Here is a 14716-nt window from a genome sequence, read left to right on the forward strand (position 1 = left end):
GACTTGGGGAATGAAATGCTGTCACTCAAATCCCGTCTTTGTGGGTGGCCATGTGGAAGCCAACCTGCTTCCCTCTTGCGGGCTTTGAATAATGACCTCCACTTGCTGGTAGTGGGGTAGCAACACTGGAGTCAATTGAGCTATACCAGTTTACAGTTTACAGATGGGAATCAGTAAGACTGGGATTGGTATATTTACTGCCTTCCTGGCAGGCATGAGAAGGGATATTTGTGCAATTTACAAACATGTAGAATATGATTTGTAGGAGTGTTTAACATGATAACTTCCTCCTGTGTGTCAATGCATGGTGGGCAGTGCCGAGGGAGTCCCGCCGAGGGAGTCCCGCTGAGGCAAAGCTGGGAGGTTGAGGCAATGTTGCTTGGGGAATGGAGGGCATGGGGAGAAGAGGGAAGGAATAGGAGCTACTTTTCAAAGCAAGGAGTGAAGAAGACTAACCTAAAGGAGAGGAAATACAAAGCAACGTGTGAAAAGAATGAGGGTAAAGAAACAGATGAGACTGGTTTGATGCTTGTGATTTTGCCGTAATCACTAATCCTGTTATTGCACCTTTCTGCCACAAACACGCCTTGACTCAACATGCCTGGGGTGGAGACAGAAGGGAATAGGGTGGCTTCCTGAGCTCGTACATGAACACTTCTGCATTAACTTGTTTTTACAGTGAAGTAACTATTGGAGCAAATTAAGAAAAGGCCTTCAAATTCAGCTAACCTCAGCATGGTTGTTTGGATATCCTCTGAGGGGACAGCAGAACAGCACTGGCATCCATACATTTCATGCAGGGGGGTTATTTCTAAGCTTGTCCATCAGTCCTGTACATGAGAGGTAGCTCCCTAACAATTCTGTTAGAAATATTAACTTCCTACCAGATCCTGTGACAGAGTACTCAGAAGTGGCTCTTTATGGGAGAAGATGGCAGCAGGACAAAGATGTCCTCCTCTGGCCATTTGAAACAGAAACAGGTGTTTTAGTCTGTTGATGTCAATCCAAATAACCATGTCAACCTTGTTCCCCATGTATTGAGGCTGTATCTCTCTCTTGGCACTGTGGTATGAGTTGGGGTACCAGTTTTTTTCTTGCAGCTATGTCTAGGGTGCTTAGGAGAGGCTGGATGTGTGAGATGGTCCAGTGAAGAAAGTACCATAGTCTTAAAAGTTAGTAAGTAAGTTTCTTGGCACGGATAGGTAGTGAGCAAGCATCTATACTGCCTATTGATAACCTTTACTATCCCTAGGCTGTGCTTATGTGACTGTCGTCTTGGATATTTTACAGTAGCCTGATGGCTGCTTTATTGTGCAGTGCCTCTGGTATTCCCCAGTATTCAGGATCCTTGGGAAACCTTCCCTGTAACTTTGACTCAAGCTTGATGGGGACAAGCAAAAGCAGGGAAGCTTGTAAAAGGAACCTGATTTCAGCAGAGGATCCCTCTGGACAAAAAGAACTGCCTGTGAGCAGGCAGTGTGAGGTGTGAAGGTATTGCAGCGTGGCTGCAACATGCAAAATGAACCTGGTCCATTTTAGTTATACTGTTAAAAACAGTTGTGGCTTGAAATGCTCTAGCACTGAGACTTACTTCGTAGAAACAGGATTTGCTGAAGTGATCCCCTTTCATGGTGGCATACTGAGTTGTGAGGCAATTGCAGTTATTTACATAATGTGTAAATAAACTTCCTTCCCTGACTGTAAACCCTGCCCATTAGCCTTATGGCCTTGTAATGAATCCTTTTAAAATATGTAGCCGGGCTGTGCTTTGAGAGTGCTAGTACTCACCTGACCAGAGTCTTTTCATATTCCAGGATCTCTCTTGTATTCCTCTCTTCAGTCATTTGCAAAGCTGCTGCTTCAGCTCTTGTAAACTATGTCTCCTCCTGTCATGCACTTGCAGTCTGCTTCTCTGATTGCTCCTCTGACTTCTCCTTGGGCAATGCCAATTTAGAGCTGCAGCCCAATGCCCTTTTTTCAGTATGGATTGCTCACTCAGCCTACTTACAGCATGTCTTTCAGTAAAGCGCGTATGGCTCTTGGATACTGAACATTTATGCAAGTTGTGAAAATGTCACTCGATGGGCTTGGTCAGATAGGGAACTTTTTGCAGTTTATTTTCATGAACAGTGGCTGATATAAGGAAATGGCATTGACTTGTAGTTTAGAAAATCTAGATCTGGTAGGAAATTTTGGAGAGATCATCCTACCTGCTGTGCTTAGGTCTGGAATCACTAAACAAAACAGACTTCCCTCCTTTCAGACATCATATTGCAAACACTGCTGTAGAAGAATGACCCAGGATGTCTGCAGAGCTGGATTTATTGTCCCCTGCCTGTTGGCTGCAGTAGCACTTAAAATCTTCAGGGCTTATGTCCATGTTAGCTCCTTGAATCCAGAATGAACATTTAGATGGTTAGTACTAGTGTGAAAAAGTTGCTCCAATGAGTAAATAACAAAGTCACTGGTGCATAAAGAAATAGGTGTCTTCTCTTCTGTGTCACGTTGGTTGTACTTATCATGATGGTGTCTGTGTGCCTGTCAGTAGTACATTAAATTGTGTGGGAGTAACATATCAGGTGATGAGTGGCTTGGCTTCATCTTCTTCCTCATGCATATGCAGAGGAGCACTTAGCGTTTGTTATGTAAATACAGCATGTGTATGTTTATCTTTGAGAAGCAGTTTTGGTTTTGCATTTGGCTGAGAAAGTGGTGACATTTGCAGTTGTGTGGCCCATTTCTTGTGAACTCTGGTGTGAAATTTGTCCCTGGTTGAATGAAGCTGACAAAAAAACGAAGCTACTGGCCTAGGTGGCTTTAGCCTTCTGTATATCCCATTAACTCTCCTAGTTTTTAGGACCTGAACAGGGAGGCAAAGCCCCCTCCCTCTTATTGTCCCCTGTGGACATATTTAAGGGGAATGCTATTAAAAAGCATCTCTAGAAAACTTTCCACACCTTTACTTCTTCCTGCAAGCTTGGCCATGAGAGGGATTGAGCCAACTCAGCTTTCACCATGCCCTTGCTCAGAGCTGTGCTTGCCAAGGAAGGACCCCACAGGATTTTACTATTGTGGAGTAGATGCATTACTAGGAAAAAAGAGACAGCTTTTACGGGAGTGAGGCTGTATCTTAACTACTGCTCAGTCACTTGGGAAGTCTGTAAAAGCTTTCTGAAACTACCAGGCTCCTCCCAAAGCACCACTTGATCTAGTGCATTTTCGGATTCAAAGCTGAGCCTATAAAACTTATCCCTGTACAAAGACCACCCAACACTAGCAGGGTGTGCAAAGAAATTTCTGTTTATAGTTTAGTGCAAGGGTCAGATAGCTTTGCTACGGTTCAGGTTATCCACCCAGAGAAAGCATGCTCTTTTGCTAAGCATGGGATACGTGAGTCATTTCTATTACCCAGACCTCTAGACATAACATAAAATAGATGGCATGAAATAGCATTAAAGATGGGAGGAAATTAAGTATTTTCCCCCTTGCATTCTTGAGCTATAGAGTAATGGAGTTCTAGTGCGAACTCAGCTACTAACGCACACTTAAGAAGTGAGGGCAAACAGTAGAAACCTCAAACTTTGTACTGGAAGATACAGAAAACTCAGTCAAGTAAAAGGCAACACAGAAGTGCTTTCGCAATACAAATTTGGTGATTAATTTCCTAGCAGGGAATTAGCTTTTATCTACTTTTAAAAGATGTTAGTAAACTGGGTTTATCTTAAGCTGCTTAGAATTTGTGACCCTGCCAGTAGCTGGCATATTGCAGAATTTTCTCTCTTTGTTTGAGAGTGACCTGTAAGGCCCCAAATTTGTGTTTTTCCTTTTTCATATTTAAAAATGTGTTATTTAAAAAATAAATTCCTGCTCAACTTGTGCATTCCCAGCTCAGGTCTTTTCTATCATCCGTCTCTGTTACGATCCTGTGGAATGGCTACGGGATTCAGAATAACAGATCTCACACCCACCTGAAACAGAAAGAAATTATTTTTATCTCCCTTTTTTGAAAGGTGTAAATTTTGAACATTGAATTCCCTCAAAACTGGGAATAAATGATTTGAAGGAGCACCTCTCTTCATTAGAGACTGCACTTAAATATACTGGCTCCCTTGAATGATTGGGAACACTTGCATTTGGATTTCTTTTTTAGGACTTTTTCCACTTAGTAATTAATACTCATCCTTATATAACACTTGGGACTGAAAGCACTGTGCAAAGGGATAAAAATGGGCAGTCTGCCCCATTAAAAGGAGACGAACCTACAGTATCGCTGATGGACCTGCTCCCTGAAATTCTCTAGTGCAGAGGAGGTTAAAAGTTATATCTCAAATATAATACTCTCGGTCTGTTGCACTCGGTGACAGCAGCCAGTCTTTTAACTATTAAAATATTAGAATGTAAGGCTAAGCATTTTTAGCAGTTTTTATTGGTAGCTTTCTTAAGCTTCTGTTTCAGAGGTTTTGTGATCATAAAGCAGGATGGAAGGAGTTTCTGTCTAACTAGTGTATCAAATCTTAATTCTCATATGATCGTGCATGTGCATCCATTTAGGGTCAGTGCACCATTTCCAGTAACTAAAGATTGCCTGACTTTCATGATTGCTCTGGAAGTCAGAAATACTTCCCATTTTTTGGCCAGAGGAAATGAATATATTTTGTTTGAGTCGGAATGGATCTTGGTATATGATTTATCGTAGCCCAGATATGTTTCTTATAATTTTGAAATCTGTGAAGTCATATCAATAACATAAATTAAAAGCTTCAAGTAATGTCTCAAATACATAACTATTATTTTACATCTACAGGAAATGCAAAAGAAAGCAATGCAAAATAATAGAAAAGGAAAACCCAGTTACTTGACTTACTCTCAGCAACAAAGAAAGTTTCCCTTCTTTGTCTCGATGAAGGTAAAAACAGTCCATAATCCAGTTTCTTGAAATATTCAGTAATTGTGTTTTCTTTATTTTACTCTCTGAAAGTACACACCATTTATGTAGCACATTATGTATGTAAAAGATACTGGGAATGAATTGAGACTTAGTAATCAATGCCAGCCCTAATTTCCCCATCAGGAAATTAGTTGGTGCAGCGCTGGTATTGAAACATGTGGGATGTCTGTATTATCTGAAGTGGAGCACGCTTGGTTGTTTCTGTCTTGAAAAAAAAACAGGCTCCTGTTACTTGGAAAGGGCAACTGCGTTAATTCACTGTTTTCTCCTGGGCATCCCAACATCTTTGTATGTGTTGGCAGCAGAAGACTACAAATGGCTCTTTTGGAAACCTCTGGCAGAAATATCTGTTTTCCTTACAGGTGACTGAGCCCAGGACCAGCATGAGGTCTTGGTCTCTTTGGCTCTCTATAAATTGAAGCGTGACTCGAGTTGTGAGCTATAGGCCTCTAGAAGGATAAGGCGGTGACTCTGGTCTCTGATGGCATGTGGCCGGTCTGTAGCAGCTACTTTCCATTGCTTTAGTACCACAAACCAGCTCTCAGGAGATCAGTACTGCAGTGTGGAGTCAGACCTTCCCACTGCTGTATCTAGAGCTGGTGAGGCGGCGTGGATTCAGGACTGAAGGTGGGACAGAGATCAGGGAATCTCAGATAAGTCCAACTTGTGCCCCTACTTGCCTTTACGTGGTTAGGCCCCATCCTGTTCTCATTTATCCTCAGGTGACCAGATGGCTCTGGCCCTTTACACTTTTTCTGACAGACCCATTTACTGCTAGGAACAAGAAAGAAACCATCCATTTATTTCACAGTGAAGAGCAACTTTGCCCTGTATATACAAAATTATTTTGCTGCGCTTCAAAGGATAATCAGACTTTTTTTTTTTTTTTTATAGAAGGAGACCAGTGGCAGGGGTTTCTCTGCACAAGCTATCAGCAGTCCCTACCAGGCTGGCACTGTATGCACTCTGACACCAGCCCCTTCCACTGTTTTGAATGGCATGCATAATGGATGTCATTGCCAGGACTAGTTTCTTGATGTTGTATAGTACTAAGAAAGAGACTCTCTTCTCCTGTAGTTAACCTTACTGATTTTTAACCCAGCCATTAGTCTTCACAAATGATACTGTTTTCCCCTTTGGCATGAAGCAGGAAAGCCTGTTGAAAACCACAGCATCCGTTGTAAGGATGGACATATTCATCAGTTAAGCCTGGGGCTCAGCTGTGAACACAAGTAGGACTTCAGAAGCCAAAATATATTTGGCCAAACTTTTTTGTGTAATGGTTTCCTTAGAACTCCAAGCTGTAGTCAAACGTTTCATTAAAATGCCTTGGGAATACACAAGAAAGCTCTTGATTGCAATGTTTGCCTAGGGAGTTTTGTTTCAGTCTTCAGCCTAGATTGTCCTTAAAGCCTATTGTACTGCATGAAAGGTAACGGAGTATCTCGAGGGAGGGTCACAGGCAATTCAGATTCATGGCAGAGAGTTCCTGTACCTCCTGCCTAGAGCCTTCCAGCAGCCACAAATTGAGCTGGATAATGTGGTCATTACTGCATCTCCTCTTCAACACGCTCACTGCAGCCAACATGAACTACTTGCTCTTGTGTTGGATATAGTGGCATTTCTGGTACACGTCCTCAGAAGCAGGGAATGTATCTTGATGATTTTGCTAAGGAAATGGAAGTGCTGATGTCATGTTATTTCAGTTTAGTCAGAGTCCACTTTTACCAGTCTATCCAACTACCAGTTATACCAGTCTGTCTAACAGGCCATCTAACAACCTCCCCACCATTGTGGTACCCAGGTTCTGTGAAGCCCTAAAAAGATACTGGTTCTAGCTGGTGCTGTCATGAGGGCAGCAGCATTTTATGCTTGACTTCACCCAGACCTTGTTCATTTGCAGCTAACCAGTGCTTTTAGCACAGGAGGGGACGTGTTCAGTCGCAAAGCCGGAGCTCAGATGTGAGAGTAGCTCTCTGCATGCTCCCAGGCCCAGCTTTTTGTCTGGCAGCACAAAGTGATTTGCAAAGAGGGTGGTTCAGCTTTCTGCGACTTTATTAATTTGTTTATTAGCAGCCAGCTCCGGGTGAAGCATTTAGTGTAAGTTGATTAAATAATGGGATGCTGTTCCCTTCTTATCCCAGCCGCATGACAGGTTGGCTATTTTCAAGTGACTTGTTCTTTCCCATTAACAAGCAGAATAATTCAAATTAATCGCTTCCAGAAACAAGAGAAACTGGAGTGTCCCCAATTATTCATGCCTCTCTTCCATCTGAGCATCGCTGCAGTGGGCATGCAGTTGTTCTAAACATAGGATATGTTTTCTTTCAGGACCATTTTATCCTTGACAACCCATCAGTCACCTGGAACAAAAACTCTGTTCCACCTTTCATTATTGTTCTAATCGTAATGTCTTTTCTAGATCTATAGTTGTTCTTCATGGGTTATAAAGCCAGCATAATTTGCTATATTAAAAAACATTGGTACTGATTTATGTGGTTTCACTTACTCAGTGTGCATTTCATTTTATGTCCAGTCTGGGGGTAGAAACCTCTCAACCTGAGTATGTGCTGTACAACAGGACCCCTGCTGCTTTTCTCTTATTAGTCCTATGGAGAGAAGTATGTTGGCTTTCAGAAACGTTTCTGAAGCTTTTTCTCTTGACACTCTCTGCCTTCCACAATCACTTCAATGCCTTGTGGCATGCTAGGGCTAATTTCAAGGCTTGTTCTGTGGTTGTGGAATATCTGCTGTTTCCCAGGATGTCTGTAAAACAATCTGACAAACCAGCCTGGTGCTTAGCACACCCCCCACTTTGCTTCATTGCTTCGGATGGTTTTAGTACACTTTGAAACCCATTAACGTGCACCTCCCTCACATGAGCCCTATTTGTACTGTGTCTGTGTATCCCATAATCATCATTAGATGCAATTTTAATTTTGCATTTTTAAACTGAGGTTGAAACAGGAGAGGGTAAAAGCACATCTGCATTGTACATCGTGCTCCGTGGGCAGGAGCACCATGCTGAGGGCACAGGCGTCCTCCACAGCGCAGAGCCGTACTGAGCTGCGGGGCCCAAAGGCAGGGCGTGAGCCGGGCTGCACAGTTGGTAGCTCGCTGCATGCTGCTGCATCAGGGACGGGTGGGCAGTGAAGGCAGGTCTATTCTGAGGAGCAACGCTATCAGATGTGGTGGCTGAGAGTGCATTCCTGCTCTTACTTGGAGATGGTAATGACAACCCTGTTCGTGTCACTCTTCTTTGCCACTTCAGACAACCCGGTTCCTACCTGCCACTTGATCATCCCAAGTTAGTGCTGGCTGTGGCACTGTGGGGTTAAAGGAATTTTGTAACTCTTGTCAAGCTTTAAAATCCCTGTAAAACAACAGAGAAATGTTGGAACCTGGCCTTAAATGTTACTTACTGCCTAATACAATTTTTTATGGGCATAAGCATTTGCTAAGTTTTAGTCTCAGTGAAGTATAAGAGGTCTGTTCAATGCGGCTTTGGAAAACATGCTCATGTACAGCTTCTTTCCTGGCAACTTTCCTTCTTCTCCACAATGTAATGCTTATCTCTTACAAGAAACGGATAGCAGAAAAACCCTCTTCTTTTTGAAAGCACCATTTCTTTCCCCTTCCAGGTTCTTGAATCATGGCAGGGCATAAACCTGGTCCACTTAAGAGCATGTTATTGGGGCCAAAATCTGTTGTGTTAAATACAAGTAAAGCTATCTAAGGCAGACTTTTTACTGCAGTTGTTCTCATCTGTGTCACGGAGGCTGGATCTAGCCCTTCGCAGAAGGCCAGCTGAAGCTGGTGAACTTTGCCTTGTAGATCTGAGTGCATCCTAAACAGCCCATAGGTGAATTGGAAGCTGTGGACATAAAAGCCCTGGAAATCCTCTTTCTGCCTTTTAAAGTGTGTCTAGAGTGGGGAGAAAATGTTTCTCAGCTGGCAAGGGCCGCTGCCTCATATTTTGGTCCGCGAGGAGTGTGATAGTCTCTCATTTTATATTTGCTAATGAATTAGATGATGTTTGTGTTGTTGTCTGGGCCTTTGTTTAAGGCACATACTAAGCTCCGCATCTTATCTGTGTACTCTGTCAGGGGGAAGGTTCATGTGTACATTTTAAGTTGATGCCTTTCTGGTATCACCAGCTCTCTCTTATTTCTTGCATCAGAATAAGAAGGGAGATGAATTATTTAACTGAAAATGTCTCCGGATCACTTACTTGCCTGAGATTATTGATGCCATGACCCCTCGGGGAGAGAAAGCTGAATAGTAGTGGCTGATAAATAGAAAGTGTTTTTCTCTCGTTCTCCCCTGCCACTTTCTCCTTTTTCCCTTCTCCACTAATGTATACAGACAGTTTTCTGAAACATTCACTGTTACCTTTGTTGACAAGACCATCTAGAGGCACCAGCTAAGTTTCTGTATTTCTTGTGCCAGGTACACATTGAGAGCCCAAAGAGCTGAACAAGACACACATAGACATGATGGTCCCAGAAAAAAGACAGCATTATTATAATTTTGTAAAAAAACACTTGAATAGTGTGGACATATTATAATGGGCTGTCCTCATTAATGTAAGGATTGCTGCTATCATCAATCATTTATGTATTAGTCTGATAGCAATTAGGGAAATGTATATATAGTAAGCTAAAAATTACATATCAGAAGCCACGGAAGTGTCAGAGAAAACAAAGGTTATATATGAGATTTTGTCATGCAACTTTCCAAAGGCTGTAATGCAATTCATAGTTGCAGCTCCAGACTCCAGAAACATGAAGCTCCTGGCAAAAGGTCAGTTTTCTGCTCACAGTTAAGTGTTCATCTCTAGTAACGGAGCTGATCCGAGGTTACGAACTGCAGGATTTCTCATCTGAAATTCCAGGGAGGGAGGGATAAGGCCTTCTGCTTGCGGTGCTCTCTTAGCCAAACAAAAGAATCAAAATAATACCAGCTTTTGAACTGCTTTTATTCATATTCTCCGTAGTTTTGGTTGTGTTTCTTTCTAGGCTTGGAAGGCTATTAATTTGGGATGCTGGCAGATATCCTTAGGAAATTTCAGTGGTATCTAAAGTATGCTTGAATCTCTTTCTTCTTCCTTTTATTTGTGACAGCTAGGGATGCTATCAAGGATGGAAGTATTTTCAAATATTCCAAGTCTGAGATGAAAAAGTACTGATGCTTTTGTTCAGACTTTTTCTAGGCCAAACCCCTTTAAGCTGAAAAAGGAGATCCTATAAGAAGACGTTTATATTTTTCCTAACATTTCAGCACTTCTCCTTCCAGTACCACACAGCACCTAGAAATTCAAATTTTTCTTAAAAATGAAAAACAGGAACAAAGAAAATGGCCTTATGTAAGTATTTCATTACAGCGTGGATGAAATTTGACCGTAGTGTGGTGCTGATTCCAAAGGGCTCCTGGTTTTTCAAATGTTTTCTCCTGGGTCTCTGTCTCCTGGCTACACAGCTCAGAATTGCAGCGGGACATCCAAATCCTGTGCTTCTAGCCACCAAACTGCACGTGTGTAAGAAACGGAGAGTGAGTTACAGTCAAGCAAAGGAGTGAATTTCTATACGGATTTCTTCATTTTATTGACTACGCTTACAAGAAGTGCTCCCCATGCATCCTGTTGGCAGCAAATGCCAGCGTGAACCCAGACATCAGAAGCTCCTCGTACTTTCCAGCCCATTCCCTAAAAGCCCCCAAAAAGCCTCCAAGAGCAATGCTCTTATTTTTCTCCCCCCAAGAGCCCAGGACTCACCTCCAGAGGGCACTGCAAACTTGCTGTGCTGGTGGTCACCAGCATGCGATGTGCAAGGGGGAGATGTTCAATGGGCATTTTGTTGCAGTTAGGGGACATCAAAATATTTAAGTAATATTTTGACTGTCACTTTGATTGCAAAGTACGTGTTTTTAGATATTACTTGTATGCACTTTGAACTAAAAAAAATCCCTGTAGCAACTGTGTTTTGTTAACATGACAGTATTGTGCTTATAGAGTGAACGTGAAAAACATACAAGCAGCAAAGGAACAGATTTAAGTCAGTCATGAAAAAAAATCATTTAATGTAACTCTTGGGTCTTCTTGCCTCTCTGCTAATTTGCAGCTGAACAGATGCTGTACAAGCAAATGTTCATACAGTAAAAATACACAAAACCAGAACTCTAAGGAGTGGTACAATAGTGCTTACAGACACTGTGATAAACCCTCTCCTGACATTACTGAGAGACTCTCCTTACCTTCCCTAAATAATGTCCAGAGCAGACAGAAGCATATGGGGAGGGAATTGAGGCACGGAGGGGAAGAGGAGAAATCTGAGTGCTGGATGGTATGATTACAGCATTAGAAAAATGCTGCTTCTTAATGTCGCTTATAAGGCTGTGTAGGAAGCCCATGGCAGAGATGCTAATCTTATGGAATGACGAGTTTCAGGATGCCACTTCTGTCATGAGTGTTACTGGGGTTTTTTGGCCTCCCTATTTAAAATGGCTGCAGAAGAGCACAGCAGCCTGAGGGACCACAGCAGCCGTGAGGCATGAAGTTGCCTGCTGCTCCACTGCTGGCCGTGTTCCTCGGCACTTGCATGGCAGAAATCCTCTCTGGCTTCACGATCTCTTAGTGTTGCTCTCCTCCACTTGGCTGAGACGAGCTGGGAGGATTGCCAGTCCAGCGCTGAAACACTGGCTTTTTACTGGAATTGCCCTACTCTGCGTACTGGAGTATGACCTCGGGGCTGCCAGCTGCCCGTGCCTGTTGGTGAAAGAATTGGCAGGAAGGGTTGGCCCTGTCTTGGGAGGTGCCTCCCCCTCCGAGTGAGCAGCTTGCTGGGGTACCGGAGGCAGAGTCGGCGTGGCACTCTGCCTGCCAGATTTGCCACGCTGAGACTGTATTAGCTGGAGATGTAGCGTTCTGCTTGTGCAGGTGTATCACTTCCAGTGTGCGGGCCGGTGTAGGTGCCCCTGTGCAGCACTGTGCCATCTGGACAGACACGGTGAGGCTGAGCTTGCGAGAGAGCTCTGAGGAAGTCCAATGCCAGGAGCTAAAAGCTGTTCTAGCCATAAACAGCTCAACTGTGCTGGAGTGGGAAAGGACAATTTGTTCCAGGCTATCTTGTTGGTGGGGGAGCAACGAGCAGTGTTCACAGAGGCTTCCAGCTTGGGCAGAGAGCTCATCTTGCCACTGGCTCCAAAACAAAAGCAACCTTGGGCAGATCGGCTGAATTAGTAGGCAGGAAAGCACATTGCAACCAGCCAGGGCAAGCGGTGGAGAAGCAGCCAAGAGGTCTCGGATGGCACGGTCACTGGGATGGTCACGCGCAGCTTTTTCATAAACTGGAATTTGAGTCCTGTGGAAAATGGATGCTTCAGTAGTTGGTTTTGGTCTAATAGTTCAACAAAGAGTGAAAGTACTGAAATTTTTCATGAATTTATCAGATGTTCCAAACTGTTCATTCTGAAAGTCAAAGCATTTTGTTTCAGCTTGATTTGACCAAATCTGCTGGATCAATCGTAGTGCCTTAGGCTTCCCTTCTAATTTGTGGCTGAATTCATCTCCGTGGTATGCAGCAGAAGTTCAGCTGGGGAGGATATCCCATGGCATCTTCTCAGATTAAATCCAAGCAGAGAACACAGAGAAAGGAAAGAGTAGGGGAAAGAAGAAAGGAAGAATGTGAGATACCGCTTCTCTGAGACAGTGTGGTAGCTGAGGCAGCAGAGATTAATGAAAAATTGACCTAAAAACAAGTGTTTTCAAATGGGTCACCTGGAATGTTTCAATTGGGTCAACGAGACCTGGAACAAAATCTTTCATTTTGGTTTTCTGATTAAAATAAAATAGAAATGGCTGCCTTTTTCTTCAGAAGGCATTGGCAGAAAATTCCCAACCAGCTCTACTGGTAGCACAGAAGAGAAGTTTCTTTCTCTGAGCTGGCAGCAAATTTCCATACCCAGCTCCTGATCTTCTGGATTAGACCTGCCTCTTTTGCCTTCATAGTTAATTTGGCCTTCTCGGTGAAACCAATGGCTTGAGTTTTGAGGGAGGCAAATACAGTGGGATCTTGAGATATTTTAGCAATCCAGAGTACCCTCCCCTGCCATCTGGACTCCATCCTTTTTTTTCAGCTGAAAATACACATTTTCCCCCACATCTGCAACAACCCTGCTTTTTGCATTCTGGTCCAGTTTTGTTGCCTCTAGCCTCAAGATCGTCCTTTGAATTAGGGGTCCCATCTGTTGTTATCCTGAGCAGCACAGAAATAGAAAATCCTGCGGGCAAATGAAGCATTGCTTTGCAGGACCAGACTGAGCTCTGCATCCAATTTAATGCTCAGTTTAAATTCTGTTGAATATGCACCTTAGATCTTTGTTTTTTGGGGGCAATGTGCCAAGTAAATGGAAATTTATATTTGACAATTTTCCATTTCCTTAAAAACGAAACACGCTACTAATAAGCAAGCTAGGGGGATGGGTGGGGAGCAGGTTTGCTGAGAGGCAGAGACGGCTCGGAGCACATAGTTGCCCATGCTTGTCAGTGCATCTTTTTCTTCTGGTGTTTGACGTTTTGTACTCTTATTTGCAAAACTGTAACCCCAAGGAGGCTGTGTTTGTGGGCAGAACTGTGTCCAGCCAGGCACTAAGCTATCCTGTCTTATAAAACCCATCTGCAAACATTTGGCCTCTGGCCAATTTCAAGGCTTCTTTGAATAAATGTATGTGCATGAATTACTGTGTGAACAGGGCACAGTAAATAGTAATGGCATAGCTTAGTGCCTATGTGATGGCACATTCTGTGAAGACATCTCACTTGTAAAACAATATACATCCATTAACTGAAACACGTGACTTGGGGATTAGGCAGAAGAAAGTCCTTAACATTCAAAATCCAAATCTTGATCTTAATTTTATAGCCTCCCCATCTTCGGTAACAGCAGAAGAGAGTCTTCATGTGGCTACTGTCCACATCTTTTTTTTTACTATGCCCCAGTGGGATGTTCACACCATCACTGTGCAGTTGAGTCCATTGCTAAATGGATGTGGGCTGGGAAAGACAGCTGGCCAGGCTGCGACACTGAAGGACTCGTGATCGAGAAGCAATGGCTTTATCTTCCTTTTTGTCTGCCCAAGCTTGTCTCCAATTAAGAAGGCTTATTTCTTCCACATATCCAGATACCAAAACCTGCAAGAAGATCCCTTACCCTATAGTACAGCAGTGCCACCACTGAGTAGTACAATATGCTTTGAGGATCCTGATTTTCAAAATGAATAGTGATGAAAGGTGGGTCTGGATAGTAAAGTCTGAGTATAATTGTTGATTGAAGTCCTCCATAGTCACAGGTGCTCAAACCCTGGGCTTTGGTATATGCCATTGTAAGAGACAAGAACTAGCTGCGAAGTTTGGGTCAGGAACCTGACTCTGAATGTCAATAAGTTACAGGGATTGTCCAAGTAAATGGTGGTTACTGTATGTATTGCTGAGTTCAAATGGAGTCATTCTTTAGGGAAAGAGAAAGCAACAGACAGCTTGTCACTTACTTTGTTTCTTTTGAATTGGAATAAAACTTTTCAAACTTTAAAAATAAAGCTGTGAAAAGCAGCTACATTTTATGTAGTCTTCACACCATGTAAAAATTCACAAGAAAGCAAAGGGCAGAGATTTTATGACTGGAATCTCAATCAGATTCATTTTCTGCATTTGGCCTTGGCTCAGATCTGAATATAATTTTAGATGCAAAGTCCTCAAAGTCTACAAATTTGAAT

This window comes from Platalea leucorodia, assembly GCF_965183815.1.
Source record: "Platalea leucorodia genome assembly, chromosome: 3".
Lineage (NCBI taxonomy): Eukaryota > Metazoa > Chordata > Aves > Pelecaniformes > Threskiornithidae > Platalea > Platalea leucorodia.